This window comes from Oryctolagus cuniculus, chromosome 1, assembly GCF_964237555.1.
Source record: "Oryctolagus cuniculus chromosome 1, mOryCun1.1, whole genome shotgun sequence".
In the NCBI taxonomy this organism is placed as follows: Eukaryota; Metazoa; Chordata; class Mammalia; order Lagomorpha; family Leporidae; genus Oryctolagus; species Oryctolagus cuniculus.
Genome location: NC_091432.1, coordinates 143,631,856 through 143,650,412, shown reverse-complemented (window position 1 = coordinate 143,650,412; position 18,557 = coordinate 143,631,856). Strand labels below are relative to the sequence as shown.

At 48.6% G+C, this 18,557-nt stretch overlaps 1 long non-coding RNA gene across 3 annotated transcripts in view; it reads right to left on the bottom strand.

Moving 5' to 3' along the window:
* Positions 1-280: 280 nt before the first annotated feature.
* Positions 281-18,557, bottom strand: part of LOC103348503 (uncharacterized) — a 41,230-nt gene continuing 22,953 nt past the window's right edge. Inside the window, exons 3-4 of one of the 3 annotated variants that reach the window (XR_007920004.2) lie at positions 14,398-14,537; positions 281-430 (exon numbers count right to left, since the gene is read on the bottom strand). This is a non-coding gene — a long non-coding RNA (uncharacterized lncRNA). Of the gene's footprint in view, positions 431-12,812; positions 13,355-14,397; positions 14,538-18,557 lie in introns of those variants that run through there. The other 2 variants (XR_007920007.2, XR_007920008.2) reach the window with 2 other exon arrangements.

Below are 18,557 nucleotides of genomic sequence, written 5' to 3'. Positions count from 1 at the left end.
GAGGTCCCAGATGCCAGGGAGGGTGTCAGATCTTCATTCCAGGCACGTGGAGGCTCTGGGCTTGTAGATGATGCCACAAAAATCCAGTGAGTACTGAAAAATCATCTGGAACCCTTGTTAGATACCTGTATCCAAGCCAATTCCCTAGAAGTTCTGATTCAGCGACACCTGGGTAGTTAGCAAATCATCCCAGGTGACTCCCTCAGCCCTGCAGGAATGACAAACACTGCTTAAGTCAAAGGTTGTTTTTTATTTTATTTTATTTTATTTTTGTCTTGGATGTGAAAATCTAGGAGCAGATCAGAAGCAAAGGGCAAACAAACCCCCAGCTGAAGAAGCAAAGGAATTCCCAAAGTCTTCCAGATGTTTCCCCAGTTGTAAAGTGAATCCTGGTGTCAACAGCTGCCTCGCTTTCCTTTAAACTTCTGCCCTACGCATTCAAATGCAAAAGAGATAGCACTTACCACTTAGATTATCCAACGCAGGGGAGGCAGAGGGAGGAAAGTAAGTAGCAAGTTCTAAAAGCAACTCATTTAAGAGTAATGAGATAATAACATCTAGGGGCCAGAGCCGTGGTGTAGTGGGCAAAACCCCTGCCTGCAGTGCTGGCATGCCATGTGGGCGCTGGTTCGAGTCCTGACTGCTCCACTTCTGATCCAGCTCTCTTGCTATAGCCTGGGAAAGCAATAAAAGGTGGTCCAAGTCCTTGGGCCCCTGCACCTGCGAGGGAGACCGGGAAGAAGCTCGTGGCTCCTGGCTTCAGATTGCTGCAGCTCCAGTTGTTACAGCCAATTGGAGAGTGAACCAGTAGGTGGAAGGCTTCTCTCTCTCTGTCTCTCCTTCTCTCTCTGTGTAACTCTGACTTTCAAATAAATAAATAAATCTTTAAAAAAAAAAAAAGAAAGAAAGAAAATACGGGGCCTGCGCTGTGGCTCACCTGGTTAATCCTCTGCCTGTGGTGCTGGCATCCCATATGGGCGCCAGTTCTAGTCCTGGTTACTCCTCTTCCAGTCCAGCTCTCTGCTGTGTCCCGGGAGTGCAGTGGAGGATGGCCCACGTGCTTGGGCCCTGCACCCACGTGGGAGACCAGGAGAAGCACCTGACTCCTGGCTTCGGATTGGTGCAGGGCCAGCTGTAGCATCCATTTGGGGAGTGAACCAACGGAAGGAAGACCTTTCTCTCTGTCTCTCTCACTGTCTATAACTCTACCTGCTAAATAATAATAAAAAAGATAATACATCTAAGCATAGAGTTCCTTCCTCATCTCCTTTGCCCAAATACTTTTGCAGCTTTCTTCAAGAGTTACAGATCTTTTCACTAATATACAATTCACTGCCCAAGACCATTAAACAAAGGGATCTATTAAGCCTTCTCAAACGTAGAGTATTTTGCTCCAACATTCCTTGTCCCCCATGAAATACACATTGGAACATTAATTAAAATATCCATCTCTTACCAAAATATTCCGTTCCTGGCTCAGATATCAAAGCTCCACAAGTGAATTGGAACGGCCAGGGAGGTAGAACCCATTGATCCTGCATCCTCTTGGTTCCTATGCAGAGCAAGCAGGGAATCTCTGCTGGCAGGAAATGTTTCCAAAAGTGTCTTGTAATTGCTGTTTCAGTAGAGAGCTCAGCTGCAGAGCCCGGGTGAAAAGTCTGGAGAGCAGCAGCTGAGAGAGGACAGCCAGGGCCGCCTTGCTGGCAGCGTCAGTGAAGCAGATAGCCACGCATGGTAAAGCACTCTGCATAATGTTAACACGTGAGACCCGAGGTGGATTTGTAAGCTGGTAGCTACCTGATATCTGGTTCACTCCCCAAATAGTGTCTTTTCTAACGTGTGTTTTCCCCTTAATTGCCGCTTTAACCACCAGGCATTGGATGGTTCTAAATATGAATAAGCAAGGAAGGAAAACATGGGTATTTGGCAAATTATGCCCCCAGCCTGCCTGTCTGCGGCATTGGCAGCAGCCACAGTGCAGAGTGTGCTCCTGATTGTCCCTGTGTTAAAGACCGCATAACCCACCCACGTCCTAGACTTTCTGTGCCTTGCTCCCCATCCCCCCTTTTAAAAGGAGAGAGTATTGATATTCTGTTTTTAAAAGATTTATTTGGGGCCGGCGCTGTGGCGTAGCGGGTAAAGCCTCCACCCGCAGTGCCGGTATCCCATGTGGGCGCCAGTTCGAGTCCTGGCTGCTCCACTTCCGATCCAGATCTCTGCTGTGGCCTGGGAAAGCAGTAGAAGGTGGCCCAAGTCCTTGGGCCCCTGCATCCATGTGGGAGACCTGGAAGAAGCTCCTGGCTCCTGGCTTTGGATGGGTGCAGCTCCAGCCATTGCGGCCACCTGGGGAGTGAACCATTGGATGGAAGACCTTTCTCTCTCTGCCTCTCCTCTCTCTGTGTAACTCTGACTTTCAAAGGCAGCAGGAGCTGATCCGAGTACTCTGGTCTCTGCCATCCACGTGGGAGACCAGGGTGGAGCTCCTGGTTCCTGTCTTCAGTTGGCTGTATTTCACAGCTTCCCTGACATGCGGAGTTTCTGTTCCAACCATGAATAGTAAAAGGAAGTCTAGAACAGGGCAGGGAGAGAATTCGGAGCCGTTCACCCCGCCTTGGAGAAAGCAGAGAGGGTGTCACCAAGGCTCTTAAGCATAGAACATATGCAAAGAAGTATTCCAGCTTTGGGAAACTGCCTGTCCTAAAATGTGTGTGTGTGTGATTGTGCGTGTTCAATTTGGATTCTTCAAGCAATCAAGTTTCTGTTCATGTGTGATGTGATTGATTCATGTAGTCGCTGTTTTAGAATATCAAAATAGAGGCAGGAGTCAGACTGCCAGTTAAGATGCCTGCATTGCACATCTGAGCACCTGGGTTTAATTTCCAGCTCCTGACTTCGGCTTCCTGCTAACGCAGACCCTGGGAGGCAATGGCCGTGATGGCTCCAGTCTCTGCCACCCACATGGGAGAACTGGGTTGAGCTCAGGGCCTCCAGGCTTTGGCCTGGCCCAGCCCCAATTCTTGGGGGGCATTTGGGGAGTGAACCAGCAATTAGAAATACACGCTCTCTCTCAAATAAATCAGAAAAAAAATTTCAGAATATAAACATTGTGGTTGGCAGGGGCATGGCGGACTGTATGTATCCGTGTTTCTCTACTGACAACAAAACAGCATCGTCAAAATTTGGCTGATGTAGCATGAGCCACAGCAACCCTTGAACACATGTTCAAGGGTGATTTAACTATTAATTGAATGTCAAGCAGTAAAATCTTGTTTGTGTCAGTGATGGAAATGGCCAAGACTCAGTCTCACAAGGTCGACCATACTTATTCATGTGGAGTAAGTCAATGCCATTTTTATGTGAGCTGGTCTCTGAACCTCCCTATACCTCTCCCTTGAGTTAACTCAAGTGAGCAGTGACTCACCAAACCATCAAAGGGAGTCATAAACTTTCAACCATGAGCCATTCATTAAGGTTACTCTGTATCAACTTCAAACTGATTTTTTAAATCTTAGTTGACTGTTTGGCATTCAAGCCTAAAGCAAAGACATCATCATGTCTCTTAAAATAGATTCTGAAATCAGACCTGGCTTAATTTCAACCTAAGTTTGGAAAATCGAGGAGACTGGAACTAAGGGAAACGTGCTAGTTGTTAGTTGTTTGTGGATCTGAGAATGAAAAAGTTAACAGTTTTGAGTTTATTCGAGACTACTCCAAATTGGCTTATTTATACCTTAAATTCCTACAAAGTCGCTGTGAAACCCATTCTTAGTCCCAAACTCTCCCCTTTGCTGCTGTTCCCAATTTTGCAGGATTGTCCTGTAGCGTCTGGATGAGATGTCGTTTATGGAAGTGCTTTGGGTATTGCTTGATACAAAATAGCAACTTTAATACAGATTCATATCATTAAATGTGAAGACCAGTCTTGAAGCTTTTCCTAGAACCCTTCAGTGGGACCTCAGCATCTGTATATCAAATCATTCCCATTTTACGGATGGCAACACGCAGTCTCAGGTTCAAGGTCATTCCCGATTATCACGGCAGTTATCACAGAAGATCCTGGTGCCAAATTGTACTAGCTCCTTGCTTGTTTTTTGACATTCAGAAACCCTAAACTGCACTTTCTGTAACATCTGCTAGCTCTCTGTCTTTCCTTTTTAACTTGAGTGCCCCAGAGGGAAGGGGCCATGTCTGTCTTGTTCATGTCTCCACTCTCAAAACTGGGTCAGGGTTTGGAACACACAAGGCTCTTGGTCTCCCTCCAATAAAATACTCTTTTACATCAGTTTGCCCATACCCAAATATGCTAGATTTTCTACTATCCAAAAGTTTAACAGTCAGCCAATGCGTGTTTATACCGTGATACCTGTTACCAGGCTGTAGCTCAAACAAAAAGCAGTAGGACCAAGGGTTTGGAGGGGTTGGTTGGTTTTCCACAGATGTGAATCAGTGTGTGTGTGCACACTGAGAAGTCACCATGGTTCTGGGAGCTTGAGCTGCATCTCCAGGCAGGCTTGGAGAAAGAGTTCTGAAAACCTTGCTTCAATTCCACCTGCCTGAAGTTTGCAGCAATGGCCCCCGCCACCCCCTTTTGACCTTTGGGGTGCCTGCTCTAGCTTGGAGGCAGGGTACTCAACCAGGAGCAAGGGCCTTCTGTGGTCCTGGGGGAGCGATCCCAAGGCAGCTGTTCATTTAGAGACTGCCTCACGCTAGCAACGAAGGAAAACAAGCCCTGAGCCATTCCCTTTCCATTTGGAATGCCTTGGATCCTTTTATTTTCAATGAGATTCCTCGATCCTTGGCAGGGATGAATTTAGCTACAAATCACTTCAGGATTCTTTTCTATCTCGGTTTTATTTTTTGAATCTGTCCTTCCAAGGATCAGAAAATAAGAAACAGAGAGCGAGGGAAAGAGAAAGAGAGCGAGAGAGGTCTTCCGTCTGCTGGTTCACTCCCCAAATGGCCTCAATGGCCTGAACTGTGCTGATCCGTACCCAGGAGCCAGGAGCTTCTTCCAGGTCTCCCACATGGGTGCAGGGGCCCAAGAATTTGGGCCATCCTCCACTGCTTTCCTAGGACGTAGCAGGGAGCTGGGGCAGCTGGGACTTGAACCGCTGCCCATATGGGATGCCGGCATTGCAGATGGAGGCTTTACCTGCTACGCCACAGCACCAGCCCCATGGTGTATTTATTTTTAACCACCTGGACAAGGGGATCTACTCTCCCAAAATATACACGCACAAATGTGCCATGAGCCATACATAGCAGGAAAACCTCCCCAGTGGATCTGTGACTGAATGCAAGGGTCCCCCCTGCTGGACTGGGAACAGGATAACCATGTCACACTTCCCCCGCGCCAGGGACCCTGTTAAGCCTCTCCCAGCACCGCTGCACAAGTCCTTCCATGTTTTCCACTTTCAAGATCTCAGTTTTGCATCTGAGAAACTGAGGCAAGAGAGAGACAAGAGCATCCCCAAGGTGACCCCGGGCACAAGGGGCAGGGCAGGAGCTGGGTGTGCTGGGAGCTTTGGAACATATTTCACGAGGAGTCTCTGCGCCACTGTCTCTCTCTTTTTTTTTTTAAAGATTTATTTATTTACTTGAAAGTCAGAGTTACACAGAGAGAAAAGGAGAGGCAGAGAGAGAGAGAGAGAGAGGTCTTCCATCTGCTGGTTCACTCTCCAGTTGGCTGCAATGACTGGAGCTGCGCCGATCTGAAGCCAGGAGCCAGGAGCTTCTTCAGGTATCCCATGTGGGTGCAGGGAACCAAAGACTCGGGTTATCTTCTTCTGTTTTCCTTGGCCACAGCAGAGAGCTGGATCGGAAGTGGAGCAGCTGGGACTTGCACCAGCACCCATATGGGATGCTGGCACTGCAGGTGATGGCTTTACCCACTACGACACAGCACCGGCCCCTCCACTGTCTATTTAAGTGTGCATTTCTCAAAAAGCAGGACATGGAAGAGACAATCCCATGACTAATTACACTCTCCATCATCCTTATCACCCTCATCTTCATCATCACAGTCATCATCATCTTCACTACCATCATAATTTTTGATAATGGCTGACATCTTGAAGCACTTGACTCTTGTTGGTTGCTACCACCCCCTACAAAGGGGTCTTGTCTGTCCTGGTTCACCAAAGGGGTAAAACGTATAGGACAAAACTGCTGGGATGACCGCAAAAGCACCTTGGCAGAGAAGCGGAGCCATCACAGTAGAAGCTGGCTGCATTCACTGGCGGAACAGAAAAGCCTTACATTTGGGCTCAGAGAATCTGTGTGCGCATCCCAGCCCTATATGTTGGGAAAGGCCCTTAACGCCTCCAGACCTCGGTTTTCTTATATGTGACATGGGGCAATGATACTTATTCTTTCATTTAAATATTTATATATTTATTTGAGAGGTAGAGTTACAGAGAGAGAGAGAGAGAGGGAGGGAGAGGTCTTCAATCTGCTGGTTCACTCCCCAAGTGGCTGTAACAACGGGAGCTGGGCCAATCCAAAGCCATGGGTCAGGAGCTTCTTCCTGACCTCTCCACGTGAAGTCCTTGGGCTAAGTTCTGCTGCTTTCCCAGGCACAATAGTAGAGAGCTGGAGCAGGAGTCGAGCAGCTGGGACTCAAACCAGTGCCCATATGGGATGCTAGCACTGCAAGCAGAGGCTTAGCCTACCATATCACAGTGCTGGCCCCTACTTATTCTGTCTTACTTTTTCCCTGTTCTTGGGAGGGTAAAGAGATTGTGGCAGCAGTAAACACCAAAGCCTAGATCAACCCATTCATTCATCAAGTACTGTGAGGTCTGTGCTCTGCCACAGGCCCCATGCTAGGTCCTGGAGCTACACAGTCTGAACTCTAGGGGGAGGGAAGGACATTGTGGATCAAAACTCAGCTCGACTTGTTGGATGGCTAACGCCAACTTTGTTGGATTTCTTTTCAGGACTCAGCAAATCGAGGGGGTCTTCAAGTATTCACGGAAAATATTTATTAAGAGAAAGCATGCATAGATTTCAAAAAATGTTTACACAAGAACAAGCTTGTGTTTTGATTTGATTTTTTTTTGACAGGCAGAGTGGACAGAGAGAGAGAGAGACAGAGAGAAAGGTCTTCCTTTTCCGTTAGTTCACCCTCCAATGGCCACTGCAGCCGGCACATCACGCTGATCCGAAGCCAGGAGCCAGGTGCTTCTCCTGGTCTCCCATGGGGTGCAGGGCCCAAGCACTTGGGCCATCCTCCACTGCACTCCCTGGCTACAGCAGAGAGCTGGCCTGGAAGAGGGGCAACTGGGACAGAATCTGGTGCCCTGACCAAGACTAGAACCTGGTGTGCCAGCACCGCAGGCAGAGAATTAGCTTATTGAGCCGCGGTACCAGCTTGATTTGATTTTTCACAAGGTGTTTGTTTTTTTTTTTTTTTTTGAAGAGATGGAATATCTGGGGAAACTCTGAAACTCTCGCCTTATCTTTGACCACAGCTCACATGCAGCAACTAAAACGAACACCGTAGATGGGGCAGATGAAAGGGAACTGCGATGTCAAGAGGGTGGCAGTTCCTGGGACAACCACACTGGTGTTCAGCGTGGAGCAGAGGAGAGCCCCTGCCACATGAGCTAGGTCCTCCGTGGCTGGCACCAACCCTGTCTCTCCATTCCCTGTGTATCCAGGGTCCATGTCCTGGATCCCCATGGTCCATGCACCGAGTACTCGGGATCCTTGCCCTTTGTCCCCAAGTCTGTGCCTGGCCAATGAATAGCCTGCCAGGTGGTAGAGGGGGTGCACAATCTCAGGGGCCCTCTGCATGCCCTCTGCCAGCCCCAGCCCTCCTTGAACCCCACCATTCTCTCCCTTTCTGATGCACCACTTTTCACGCCCACAGTGAATTTTCTTGTTTCAGTAGTGTCACTGGAGGGAGGGAAACACACTCCAGGAAAGTAACCCTTGCAATAAGCATGGCTGTTGGCTCCCTTAATCAGGGACAGTGGCAGCTTCAGGGGCTGTAGTCAGAGCATTGCAGAGTCTCCCCCAGCCCTGGAAGGACTGAGCGCAGGTGTCAGAGTTCTGATGCTGCCATCTTGAATTCCCAATGGTCTAACGGTTGACTCTATATTTGGTTAGCGAAGTAGAAGGGGCGTCGGAGCATGTGTTGGGGTCTGGGGCTCGGAGGCCTGGCTCACACACGGTTCTGCTCCCCAGGGACATGCTTTTAAAATTCCCCCCACCCTGCACCCTCTAGAGTTCTGGGCCCTGATTGGCCTTTTCCTCCCTGCTGCCACCCAGCAACTGCTTTTGGCAGGATCCCAGGCACAGGCGTGGGATCGATCAAGCTGTCTCAGGGCAGCAACACCACTGTGTGGTTGGTGGGCACTGTGCCGCTTGCCCATGCTGACTGGGGATGCAGAAGTGGCAAGACTTTTGGGGTCATCCATCTGCCTTGTGCCAGAGCAGTGGGCCCAGGAGAAAGGGAAAGAGAGGACCCGGCAGTCAATGTAGCAGCACAGCTTTGAAGGCTGTAGGAGTCTCCACTGACCTCAAAGGCAAGGTCATTACACTGGCAGAGGAGAGAGAAAGAGAGTGTTCCCAGCCACTGGCTCACTCCCCCAGAGACTCACAACAGCCAGGACCCGGCCACGCTGAAGCTGGGAATCAGGAACTCAATCCAGGTCTCTCACCTGGATGGCAGGAGCCTACGACTTGAGTCCTCATTCACACCTCTCTGGATTTCCATTAGCAGGAAGCTGGAGTCAGGAACCAGAGGAACCAGAGGTGGATACCACACCCTGGCACTCCCATGTGGGACATGGACATTGTAACTGCTAGCCCAACACCTGCCCCAATCTAATTTTTAAATATGTTTCCTGGAACCCTGTTTCATTTTTTATTTGGAAGGGAAAGAGGGGTAGAGAGACAGAGACAGAAACAGGAAGAGATCTCCTATTGCTGGTTCACCCCCCTAATGCTCTTGGCAGACAGAACAGGACAACTCTGAAGCCAGGAGCCAGGAACTCCATCTGAGTCTCCCATGCACACAGTAGGGACACACGTACATCATTGGCTGTTACCCAGGGTGTGCATCAGCAGGAAGCTGGATTGGAAGCCAAGAGTTGAACCAAATACTCCATTATGGAATGTGGGCATCCCAAGTGGCAACTTCTAAGCCTCTGCGCCAAGTGCCTGCCCCACATCTGTTTTTTTTTTTTTAACAGAAACCCCTAATTCCATTTTACAATGGGCCTCACATATTATAGAACCATCCCTGATGGGGAGGCTCAAGATTTCTTGAATTATAAGCACTTGACTCTCATTTTTAAACTGGCAAACAGTGTGTATTTATAAGGCAAGCTACAATGTTTGATATATGGATGCACTACAGCATGATTAATACAATCTAATTAATGTATCTGTCACGTCACATACAAAGGTACTTGTAAACTTCAAAAAGTTTACCGAGGGGCCAGCGCTATGGCATAGCAGGTAAAGCCTCCACCTGCAGTGCCGGCATCCCATATGGGTGCCAGTTCAAGTCCCAGCTGTGCTACTTCCGATCCAGCTCTCTGCTACTGCCTGGGAAAGTAGTAGAAGATGGCCCAAGTGCTTGGGCCCCTGCACCCACATGGGAGACCTGGAAGAAGCTCCTGGCTCTTGGCTTTCAATGGGCTCAGCTCTGGCCATTGCAGCCAACTGGGGAATGAACTAGCAGATGGAGGACCTCTCTCTCTCTCTCTCTCTGCCTCTCCTTCTCTCTCTGTGTAACTCTTTCAAATAAATAAATAAATCTTAAAAAGTTTATGGAGAACAAAATTTAAGAGTAAATTTATTTTTACTCTAAAATGCTGAAATCGTTGCAAAGGTTTTTTTTTTTCATAATACACATTTTCGTCAACTCTCTAAAGATCCCTTGCATGCAAGGATTTCAGAAAATGTTGACAAATAATTAAAGTTGTCATTTAATTCCATTTTCCATGAACTTTCTGAAGTCTCGTCACACTTCCGTTGTTATAGTGGGAGCATTTTGAAATACATAGTACATTGTCATTGTCAATCTTTTTTTTTAAGGCATGCATCGATTTAAAGCAACGCCAGAGAAACAGAATGCTGATGAGAAGCACCTGTCTCCCTGGGGAACCGGCAAGGGAAACAAGAGGGAAGTGCATGCCGTTCTCCAGCCAGGAGCAAGGCCACTGCTTTCCCCAGGTCTGGCAGATCCTCCTTGTTGTTTGCTTGCACTTTCGGTGGTAGACAGGGATCAGCTTTGTTTCACAGCAGAGGGAACACAGAGCCTGCAAAGCTAACTGGTTCACCCAAGACGCCGGCTGAGCTGGTGGCTGCTGCGCATCCGGCTGCAAGCTTTGGTTGAAGGATGCTAATGCCCAGGCCGCCCGTGTTTCTCACTCCTTGGAAAAAAAGGAGAAACCTGCTCTAGACCCCCGGTTCTGCCTAAACTCATCTTTATTATAGTGTCACTTAAATATGCCAGAATCTAAACTCTGCAGGCTCCCTGGGCTTATGCAAAAAATCAAAATAAAGTCTCACATTAAATGCAAATGAAAGCACAAAATTCATTGCATTCAGATTCATGATAAGGAAATGGGTGACAATTTGCTCACATTAAGTCCAGTGAATGCAACTAATTTGAGTGTAACTGCTATTGTGCACAACTGTGGAAAACATGCTTTTACGGCTTGTCCTCTATTAAATAATTCTGAACTTTGACTCTGCTTCTGGGTCTCAGAGGAACTTCTAAGCCCAAGAATGGATAGCATACAATGATGTCACTAATGTCAAGGTACTTTCTAGCATTTTATTATTGTTATGATATTTCCAGTTCAAGATGATCAGAACTCGTGCTTAACAAAGATTGCCACTTCTGATGGTGAATTGCCGGGTCGCTGTATGAAGCTGTGCTGCTCACTTGGAGATAAATCTGATCGTGGCTCTCCCACACGGGTGCAGGGGCCAGAGGACTTGGGCCATCTTCTACTGCTTTCCCAGGCCTTAGAGAGAGCTGGATCAGAAATGGAGCAGCCGGGACTCAAACCGGTGCCCATATGGGATGCCGGCACCGCAGGCGGCGGCTTTACCTGCTACGCCCAGTATTTCAATATTTTAACACGAAGGTGTGGCTGCCCAGATACAGCCAATGTCAGCTCTGCCTCTTACATAAACTGGTCCTGCCCTGGCCAGCGCAGCGGCTCAGTAGGCTAATCCTCTGCCTTGTGGAGCCGGCACACCGGGTTCTAGTCCCAGTTGGGGCGCCGGATTCTGTCCCTGTTGCCTCCCTTCCAGGCCAGCTCTCTGCTGTGGCCAGGGAGTGCAGTGGAGGATGGCCCAAGTGCTTGGGCCCTGCACCCCATGGGAGACTAGGATAAGTACCTGGCTCCTGCCATGGGATAGGCGCGGTGCGCTAGCCACAGCCCGCCCGCCGGCTGCAGCAGCCATTGGAGAATGAACCAACAGCAAAAGGAAGACCTTTCTCTCTGTCTCTCTCTCTCACTGTCCACTCTGCCTGTCAAAAAATAAAAAAAAAAAAGAAAAGAAAAGAAAAGAAAAGAAAAGAAACTGGTCCTGCCCTGAGTCACAACCTTTCCAATCACTGCTCAGGGGAGAATGGACATAAACACGTGTGAGACTAGTGTGCTGTGAGCATGTTGGCTGTCACGCTGGGGGCCACATGAGACCCTCGACCCAAATCAAGCGATCAAGAAATTTCAGCCCTCCTTCACTATCCACGGGGGACTGTTCCAGGACCCACTGGGAAACCATTATGCCAGTGCTTGACTCCCTTGTGTAAAGTGGTATAGTATCTGCATAGAACCCATGGACATTCTCCCCGTATGTGTGTATAGAGGGGTCCTTTGACAATTCACTGACAACGGGATTACAATGGGATTATTTTAATGTGAAAGGTGTGTTTATGAAAAAAGTTTGAAAAGATTTTTTTTGCAAGTCATGAAAATGAGAGATCTTGTAAAACTTCCTGAAAAATGTATTGTGGAGAAACGGGGTTCTCTCTGTAACCCTCACTTTCAAACTACATCAGTCTTAAGCACAAAAATCAGAAAGCCTCAAGATGTGACTCCAACAGCAGAGAGCATCCTCCTGAGACACTCCCTGAGTTTCTTCCTCATCCAGTCTCCCTGGGCTGGCCCTGCCTCTCCCCAGCAGGCTGCCCACCTCCCCTGAGACTCCCCTGCCCTGGGATCTTCGTCGTATGGCAGGAGGAGGAAGCTCCTCCTCCTCTTCCTTCCTTTTCTCCTTCTTTTTTTCATTACTTTGGCTTAGAATTTGTTTGTTCACTTACTTATTTACTTACAAAGGCAGAGGGAGAGAGACAGAGATGGACAGATACATAGATCTTCCATTCACTAGTTGGGTTAAGTGCCAGGGCTGAGCCAGGCTCTGAAGCCAGGAGCTTGTAACCCAATTCCAGTCTCAGACATGGGACCCAAGTGCTTGAGGCACCCCCTGCTGCTTCCCAGGGTTTGATTTCCAAGGCTGCCCTGTGGGAAGGGGTTGAGATTTTTAGCAAGGCACTTTGGAAGACACAGTCAGCTCTGCTGTGTGCAGGTGCCACCTGCCATGGGTCGAAAGAATTTGTGAAAAAAATCTCATCTGTACTGAACAAGTACATACTTCTTTTGCTTTTCATAGTTCCTAAACAATACACTCTAATAACACTTTGCATAGCAATTCTATTGTGTTATTAGGTATTATAAGCAATCAGGAGCTGATTTTTTTTAAAAAGATATATTTTATTTATTTGAAAGAATTACAGAAAGAGGTAGAGACAGAGAGAGAAGTCTTCCATCTTCTGGTTCACTCCCCCAGATGGCCGCACAGTTGAGCTGATCCAAAGCCAAGAGCCAGGAGCTTCCTCCAGGTCTCCCATGTGGGTGCAGGAGCCCAAGGACTTGGGCCATCTTCCACTGCTTTCCCAGGCCACAGCAGAGAGCTGGATTGGAAGTGGAGCAGCCAGGACTTGAACCAGCGTCCATATGAGATGCGGGCACTGCAGGACAAGGCTTTAATCTGTTGCGCCATAGTGCCAGCCCCTCTGGAGCTAATTTAAGTATATGGGAGAATGTACATGGGTTCTATGCAAATATTACACCACTTTATACAAGGGATTCAAGCACCTGTGGATAATGGTAACACAGTGGGTCCTGGACCAGTCCCCTGTGGATAGTGAAAGACAGCTGAAATTTCTTGATCACTTGATTTTGGTAGAGGGTCTCATGTGGCCCCCAGTGTGACAACCAACATGTACATGTGATTCCAGTGTGGTGCACACAGGGCTACATGCTGTGCTTGGCTGTTTGCTCTCTGGCTGTTGACGGCTCTGTGGACCCTCCTGCCTTGCCTGCAGATAAAGGAGATGAGGATTAGGGAATCCCAGAGCAGGCTCAATATCCTAACTAGCAATCTAAACCAGCCAGGAAAGTCAGAGAAGGAACTGATTCTCTCTCTCTTTCTCTCTGACTGTAGAATGCACAGAAGCCCCGTGAGCATAAGTAGTATTTTGGGTAAAAGAAAGGAGAGATAAACCCAGGTAAATACTCAGACTAAGGACAAGAGATGCACATATTTAGCATAAACTTAGATTTTAGTGTCTTCAAGCATACAACTGCTCACTATGCTTGCATCACAGGGATCCCCTCAAGGGGTCCCCGAGGGAATTACAATGATTAAAATAATGCAGAAGAGCAAACTCTTCTAAGGGGTGGTGGCTCAGCTCACATGAAACAGTCTTTAAAGAAAGGAGAAATCTGCTATATAGGGGATTTTGTAACACTGACTTACTTATGGAGAATCATAGACACACACACACTCACACACAGAGAGAGAGAGAGAGAGAGTGAGCGAGAGAGAGAGAGAGAGAGGAAATATTCTGTTTGCTTGTTCACTCCCCAAATCCCAAATGTCTGCAATAGTCGAGGCTGGGCCAAGACAAAGCTAGGAACTAAGAGTTCAGTTCAGTTCAGGTCCCCACACAGGTGACAGGGACCCAAGTACTCCAGCCATCACCTCCTGTCTCCCAGAATGCCCGTTAGTAAGAGCTGGGATTGAGTATTGAACTAGAACTTGAACCCAGATACTCTGATATGGGATACAAGTGTTGCAACTAGCATCTTGTCCACTAGGCTAACCACCCACCCCTGTTACAGGGTGTTTGTTTGAAGGCAGAAAGCTTAGGGTATTGTGTGTTTAAGCAGACTCACTTTAAATAAAACCATCAGACACTGTAGCAGTGGAATTCCCAGTCCCGACAAGGGAGTGACTTTTATGCCTGCTCTGTTGGAGCAAGGGACGCCCGGAGCCTCCTGCAAAGTTTCTCCCCGAGACAGTGATCGACGAGAGATTATTTGGTGACTAAATAGAAAAGACAGACATAAAATCACCCACCAACTTTCCAGAACAGTCTGCAGCTGAGATTCACGGCGAAACTGAAGCAAAGCCCAAACAGCGCTCGTCTCCTGTATGAACCCAAATGACTTCCTGGCTTCCCGAAATGAGGCCTCCGACATTTTTTCCTGGCAGTCCTGCTGAGAAGAAGAGATAAATTGGAATTCCTGAGATGATCTGGGATGCTTATCAGCAGAAACAGCTTCGAGGGAAAGGCCTGCTCTCTGTCTCCCAGATGGGAAGAAGCCATTGACAGGAAGACCTTTGATAAGAAGGCAGCAGGTAGGGCTCATCTGTTCTTCACAGAAAGAAGTTTATCTGCAAAATAACCAAGAGTCCTTAAACACCGCCCCCTGATCCCTCACCCCAGCCAGCCCTTGCTCCTTCTGCCTCATTTGTGGCCGTGGCGGTGGCTCTGGTGGTTGGTGGTGGCCGTGGTGGCGGTGGCCATGGTTACTTTCTTCTAAACCTTGTCCCTCTTATGGCTCTCACAAACACCAGGATTCTTCTCGGCGGCCAAGGGGAGGCAGCCTCAGCGTGACTGCTCAGGGGCTAAGAGGATGCTCCATAGTGATGGCAGTGTCTGTTCCGCTTTCTGGACTGCGGGGTGCCTGTCCCCCACTGCCTGCTCTGACCACCCCCGGGGCTCCCGTTGGCAATGCCCCACATAGACTATGTGCACTTTCTGGTTCTTCCCCAGGGTCAAATTCAATCTCCAAAGGCAAACACTCATTGCACTTCCTCAATACTAACACTCTTGCATGTTTTCCTGCTGCAAGATCTCAAGGTTTTATTAGTCCGGAGGGGACCAGAAAAGGCACAGAAAGGCCCCGCCTTGCGTGGCAGCACCAACTTCAAAACCCGTGAGCTAAAAGCAAGAAAAGCCCCAAACATCAAATGGAGACTTGCAAAGAGGATTTTGACTTAGGAAGAGTTTTGAATGTGCATTCCTGCGGGAATTCTGATAGCAAGGTGAACACAGTTTGCGTAGGGAAGACTCTGCTAAAGGTGATTTTGAGATGATTTTGCCTATTTTCAGTGGCAATGTTCGGAGGCTATTAGGGAAAATACGGAACTAGTCTGTACCACTCTCCCATTTAAACCTATTCACGTGCCCCTGTGGCACTACTCCCATCCACCAGAGTCCTACTAATAGAAAAGCACAGAAACGGGGACTGGTGCTCTGGCTTAGTAGGCTAAGCCTCCACTTGTGGCGCCCGTATCCCATATGGGTGCAGGTTCGAGTCCCAGCTGCTCCACTTCCGATCCAGCATCCCTGCTGATGACCTGGGAAAGCAGTGGAAGATGGTCCAAGTGCCTAGGCCCCTGCACCCACACAGGAGACCCGGAAGAAGCTCCTGGCTTCAGATCCGCTCAGCTCTGGCCATTGTGGCCATTTGGGGAGTGAACCATAGGATGGAAGACCTCTCTTTGTCTCCGCCCCCCCACCCCACTCTGTAACTCTGCCTGGCAAATAAATAAATATATTTTTTTTTAAAGAAAAGAACAGAAACCTAACCTAAAAAGGCTTAGGTAGGGGCCAGCTTCGTGTGGCTGTGGGCCAAGCCACCACTGGCAATGCTAGCATTCCATGTCAGAGTGCTGGTTGCCACTTGGGGAAGCAGTGGAAGCTGGCTGTTGGTGCTTGGGTCCCTGCCACCTGTGTGGGAGACACGGATGGAGTTCCAGTCTCCTGGTTTCTACCCAGCCCAGTCCTAGCTGTTGCAGCCGTTTGTGCAGTGATCCAGTGGATGGAAGATTTCTCTCTCTGTCTGCCTTTCAAATAAATAAATATTTTTTAAAAGAATCTCTCTCTGTTTCTCTATTTCTCCCTTTCTCTCTGTTTCTTTACCTTTCAAATGAAAAAAAAAATCCATTTTTTTTAAAGAAAATGTTTGGGTAAAAAGTAAGCTTCCTGTCCCCTGATCTTATCTCTACACACTATAAACATCTACTGAAACGTCACATCGTATGTCACAAGCGGGTACAATTACTAGATGTCAACTAAAATGGAAAGTATATTTTATTTATTTATTTTAAAGGTTTATTTATTTATTTGAAAAGAACAGTTATGAAAGAGAGATCTTCCATCTGCTGGTTCACTCCCCAAATGGCCACAACAGCTGGAGCTGGGCCAATCCAAAGCCAGGAGCCAGGAGCTTCTTCCAGGTCTCCTACATGGGTGCAGAGGCCCAAGGATTTGGGTCATCAGCAGGGAGCTGGATGGGAAATGGAGCAGCAGGGACTCAAGCTGGCACCCATATAGGATGCCAGCACCACTATGCCATAGCGCTGGTCCCCAAAAATATATTTTTTAAAAAAGAGGCTGATTGGCTCACATAGCTGCAAATTCTAGGATAGATCCAGGATGTTAAATGCGTCCCTTGATCCTCAACGCTTCCCATGTTGTTTTATTTCCCAGGTCAATTCTTCCCATGCAGCATCGCTCAGTGCAATGGGCTCCCGGAAGGATTTCTCTTTCCTCCTGCATTGCATCCCCCAGGGCCTTTGCATCCACTTCCGGTCATGTGACCAGTTCTAGCCAATAGACTAGCCCATCTACTCCAGACTGGAACAATTGCCAGTGTACTTCCTCTTCAGTCAGTCACTGGCTGGGCACTGAGAATTTTTTTTTTTTTTTTTTTTTTTGACAGGCAGAGTGGACAGTGAGAGAGAGAGACAGAGAGAAAGATCTTCCTTTGCCATTGGTTCACCCTCCAATGGCCGCCACGGCCGGCGTGCTGCGGCCGGCGCACCACGCTGATCCGAAGTCAGGAGCCAGGTGCTTCTCCTGGTCTCCCATGGGGTGCAGGGCCCAAGCACTTGGGCCATCCTTCACTCTCTTCCCCGGGCCACAGCAGAGAGCTGGCCTGGAAGAGGGGCAACCGGGACAGAGTCCGGCACCCCAACCGGGACTAGAACCCGGTGTGCTGGCACCGCAAGGCAGAGGATTAGCCTAGTGAGCGCAGCGCCGGCCCGGGCACTGAGAATTTAGCATTAAAAGGTTAACCAAGGCTCTAAGGGACTCTGAGGACCCGGGGTGTGGCAGAGCCAGTCGACAAAGTGAGCCCAAGTCCCCTAGTTAGGAACCCCTGGGTGAGCAATGGGTTTGTTTCTTGAGAAAGAAACCCGCTGCTGGGATTCAGGGGATGTTTGCTCCAGCAGCTGACGGTACTCGCCCCGTGTTTCCGTCGTGTTCCCGAGTCCATTACTGCTGTCAGTCAAGAGGGGTTTGCTAAGTAGCTAAATGTGAGTAGTCCCCGGCCCAGCCTTGAAGCTCCAAGTGCAATAGAGCCCTCTCCGGAAGCACAAAGCGTCAGACCGAGCAGCAGCTTCCCACAGGAAAATCAGGAGGCGGCTGCCAGAGAGAAGGGGAGCGCTTGATGGACAGACAGACAGACTAGTCAGTAAAAGCAGACACCCACCGCAGACCAGCTCGCTCTCTACGAACTTGAGGCTCCCTTTGTGCACAGCGTGGCTTCCCCGGCCCTTTCAATTCCTGTCAACCTGTCTTCCTGTTCACCTTCTTCTGCAAAATTTCTACATACATTTTTAAAAAATATCTATTTATTTATTTGAGAGGTAGAGTTACACAGAGAGAGAAGGAGAGACAGAGAGAGAGAGAGAGAGATCTTCCATCTGCTGATTCACTCCCCAAATGGCCACAATGGCTGCAGCTGTGCCAGTCTGAAGCCAGAAGCCAGGAGCTTCTTCCAGGTCTCCCACATGGCAGGAGGTCAAGTGCTTGGACCATCCTCTACTGCTTTCCCAGGCCACAGCAGGGAGCTGGATCGGAAATGGAGCAGCCGGGACTCGAACCAGTGCCCATATAGGATGCCAGCACAGCAGACAGTGACTTAGCTTACTATGCCATAGGGCCAGCCCCTACCATGTACTCTCAAAGCAACAACATGTAGCTACTCCCTTCTTCACGCCCAAGGTGCGTTCAGTACTCTCCTTTTTCTCTCATGGGGCCCTGAGATTTCTTCCTTTTGGCTTATCGCATTAGTTATAAATTATTTCACTGTAAAACACTAAAAGCACAGATAAACCTAGTCCTTTTGTCTCCAAAGAGCAAAGAAAGGAAAACAGTCCAGGTACCCCAAAGGCGGCCAGATCTACTTTTCAGAGGGAAGTCCATAGGATGTCTCCATCCATGT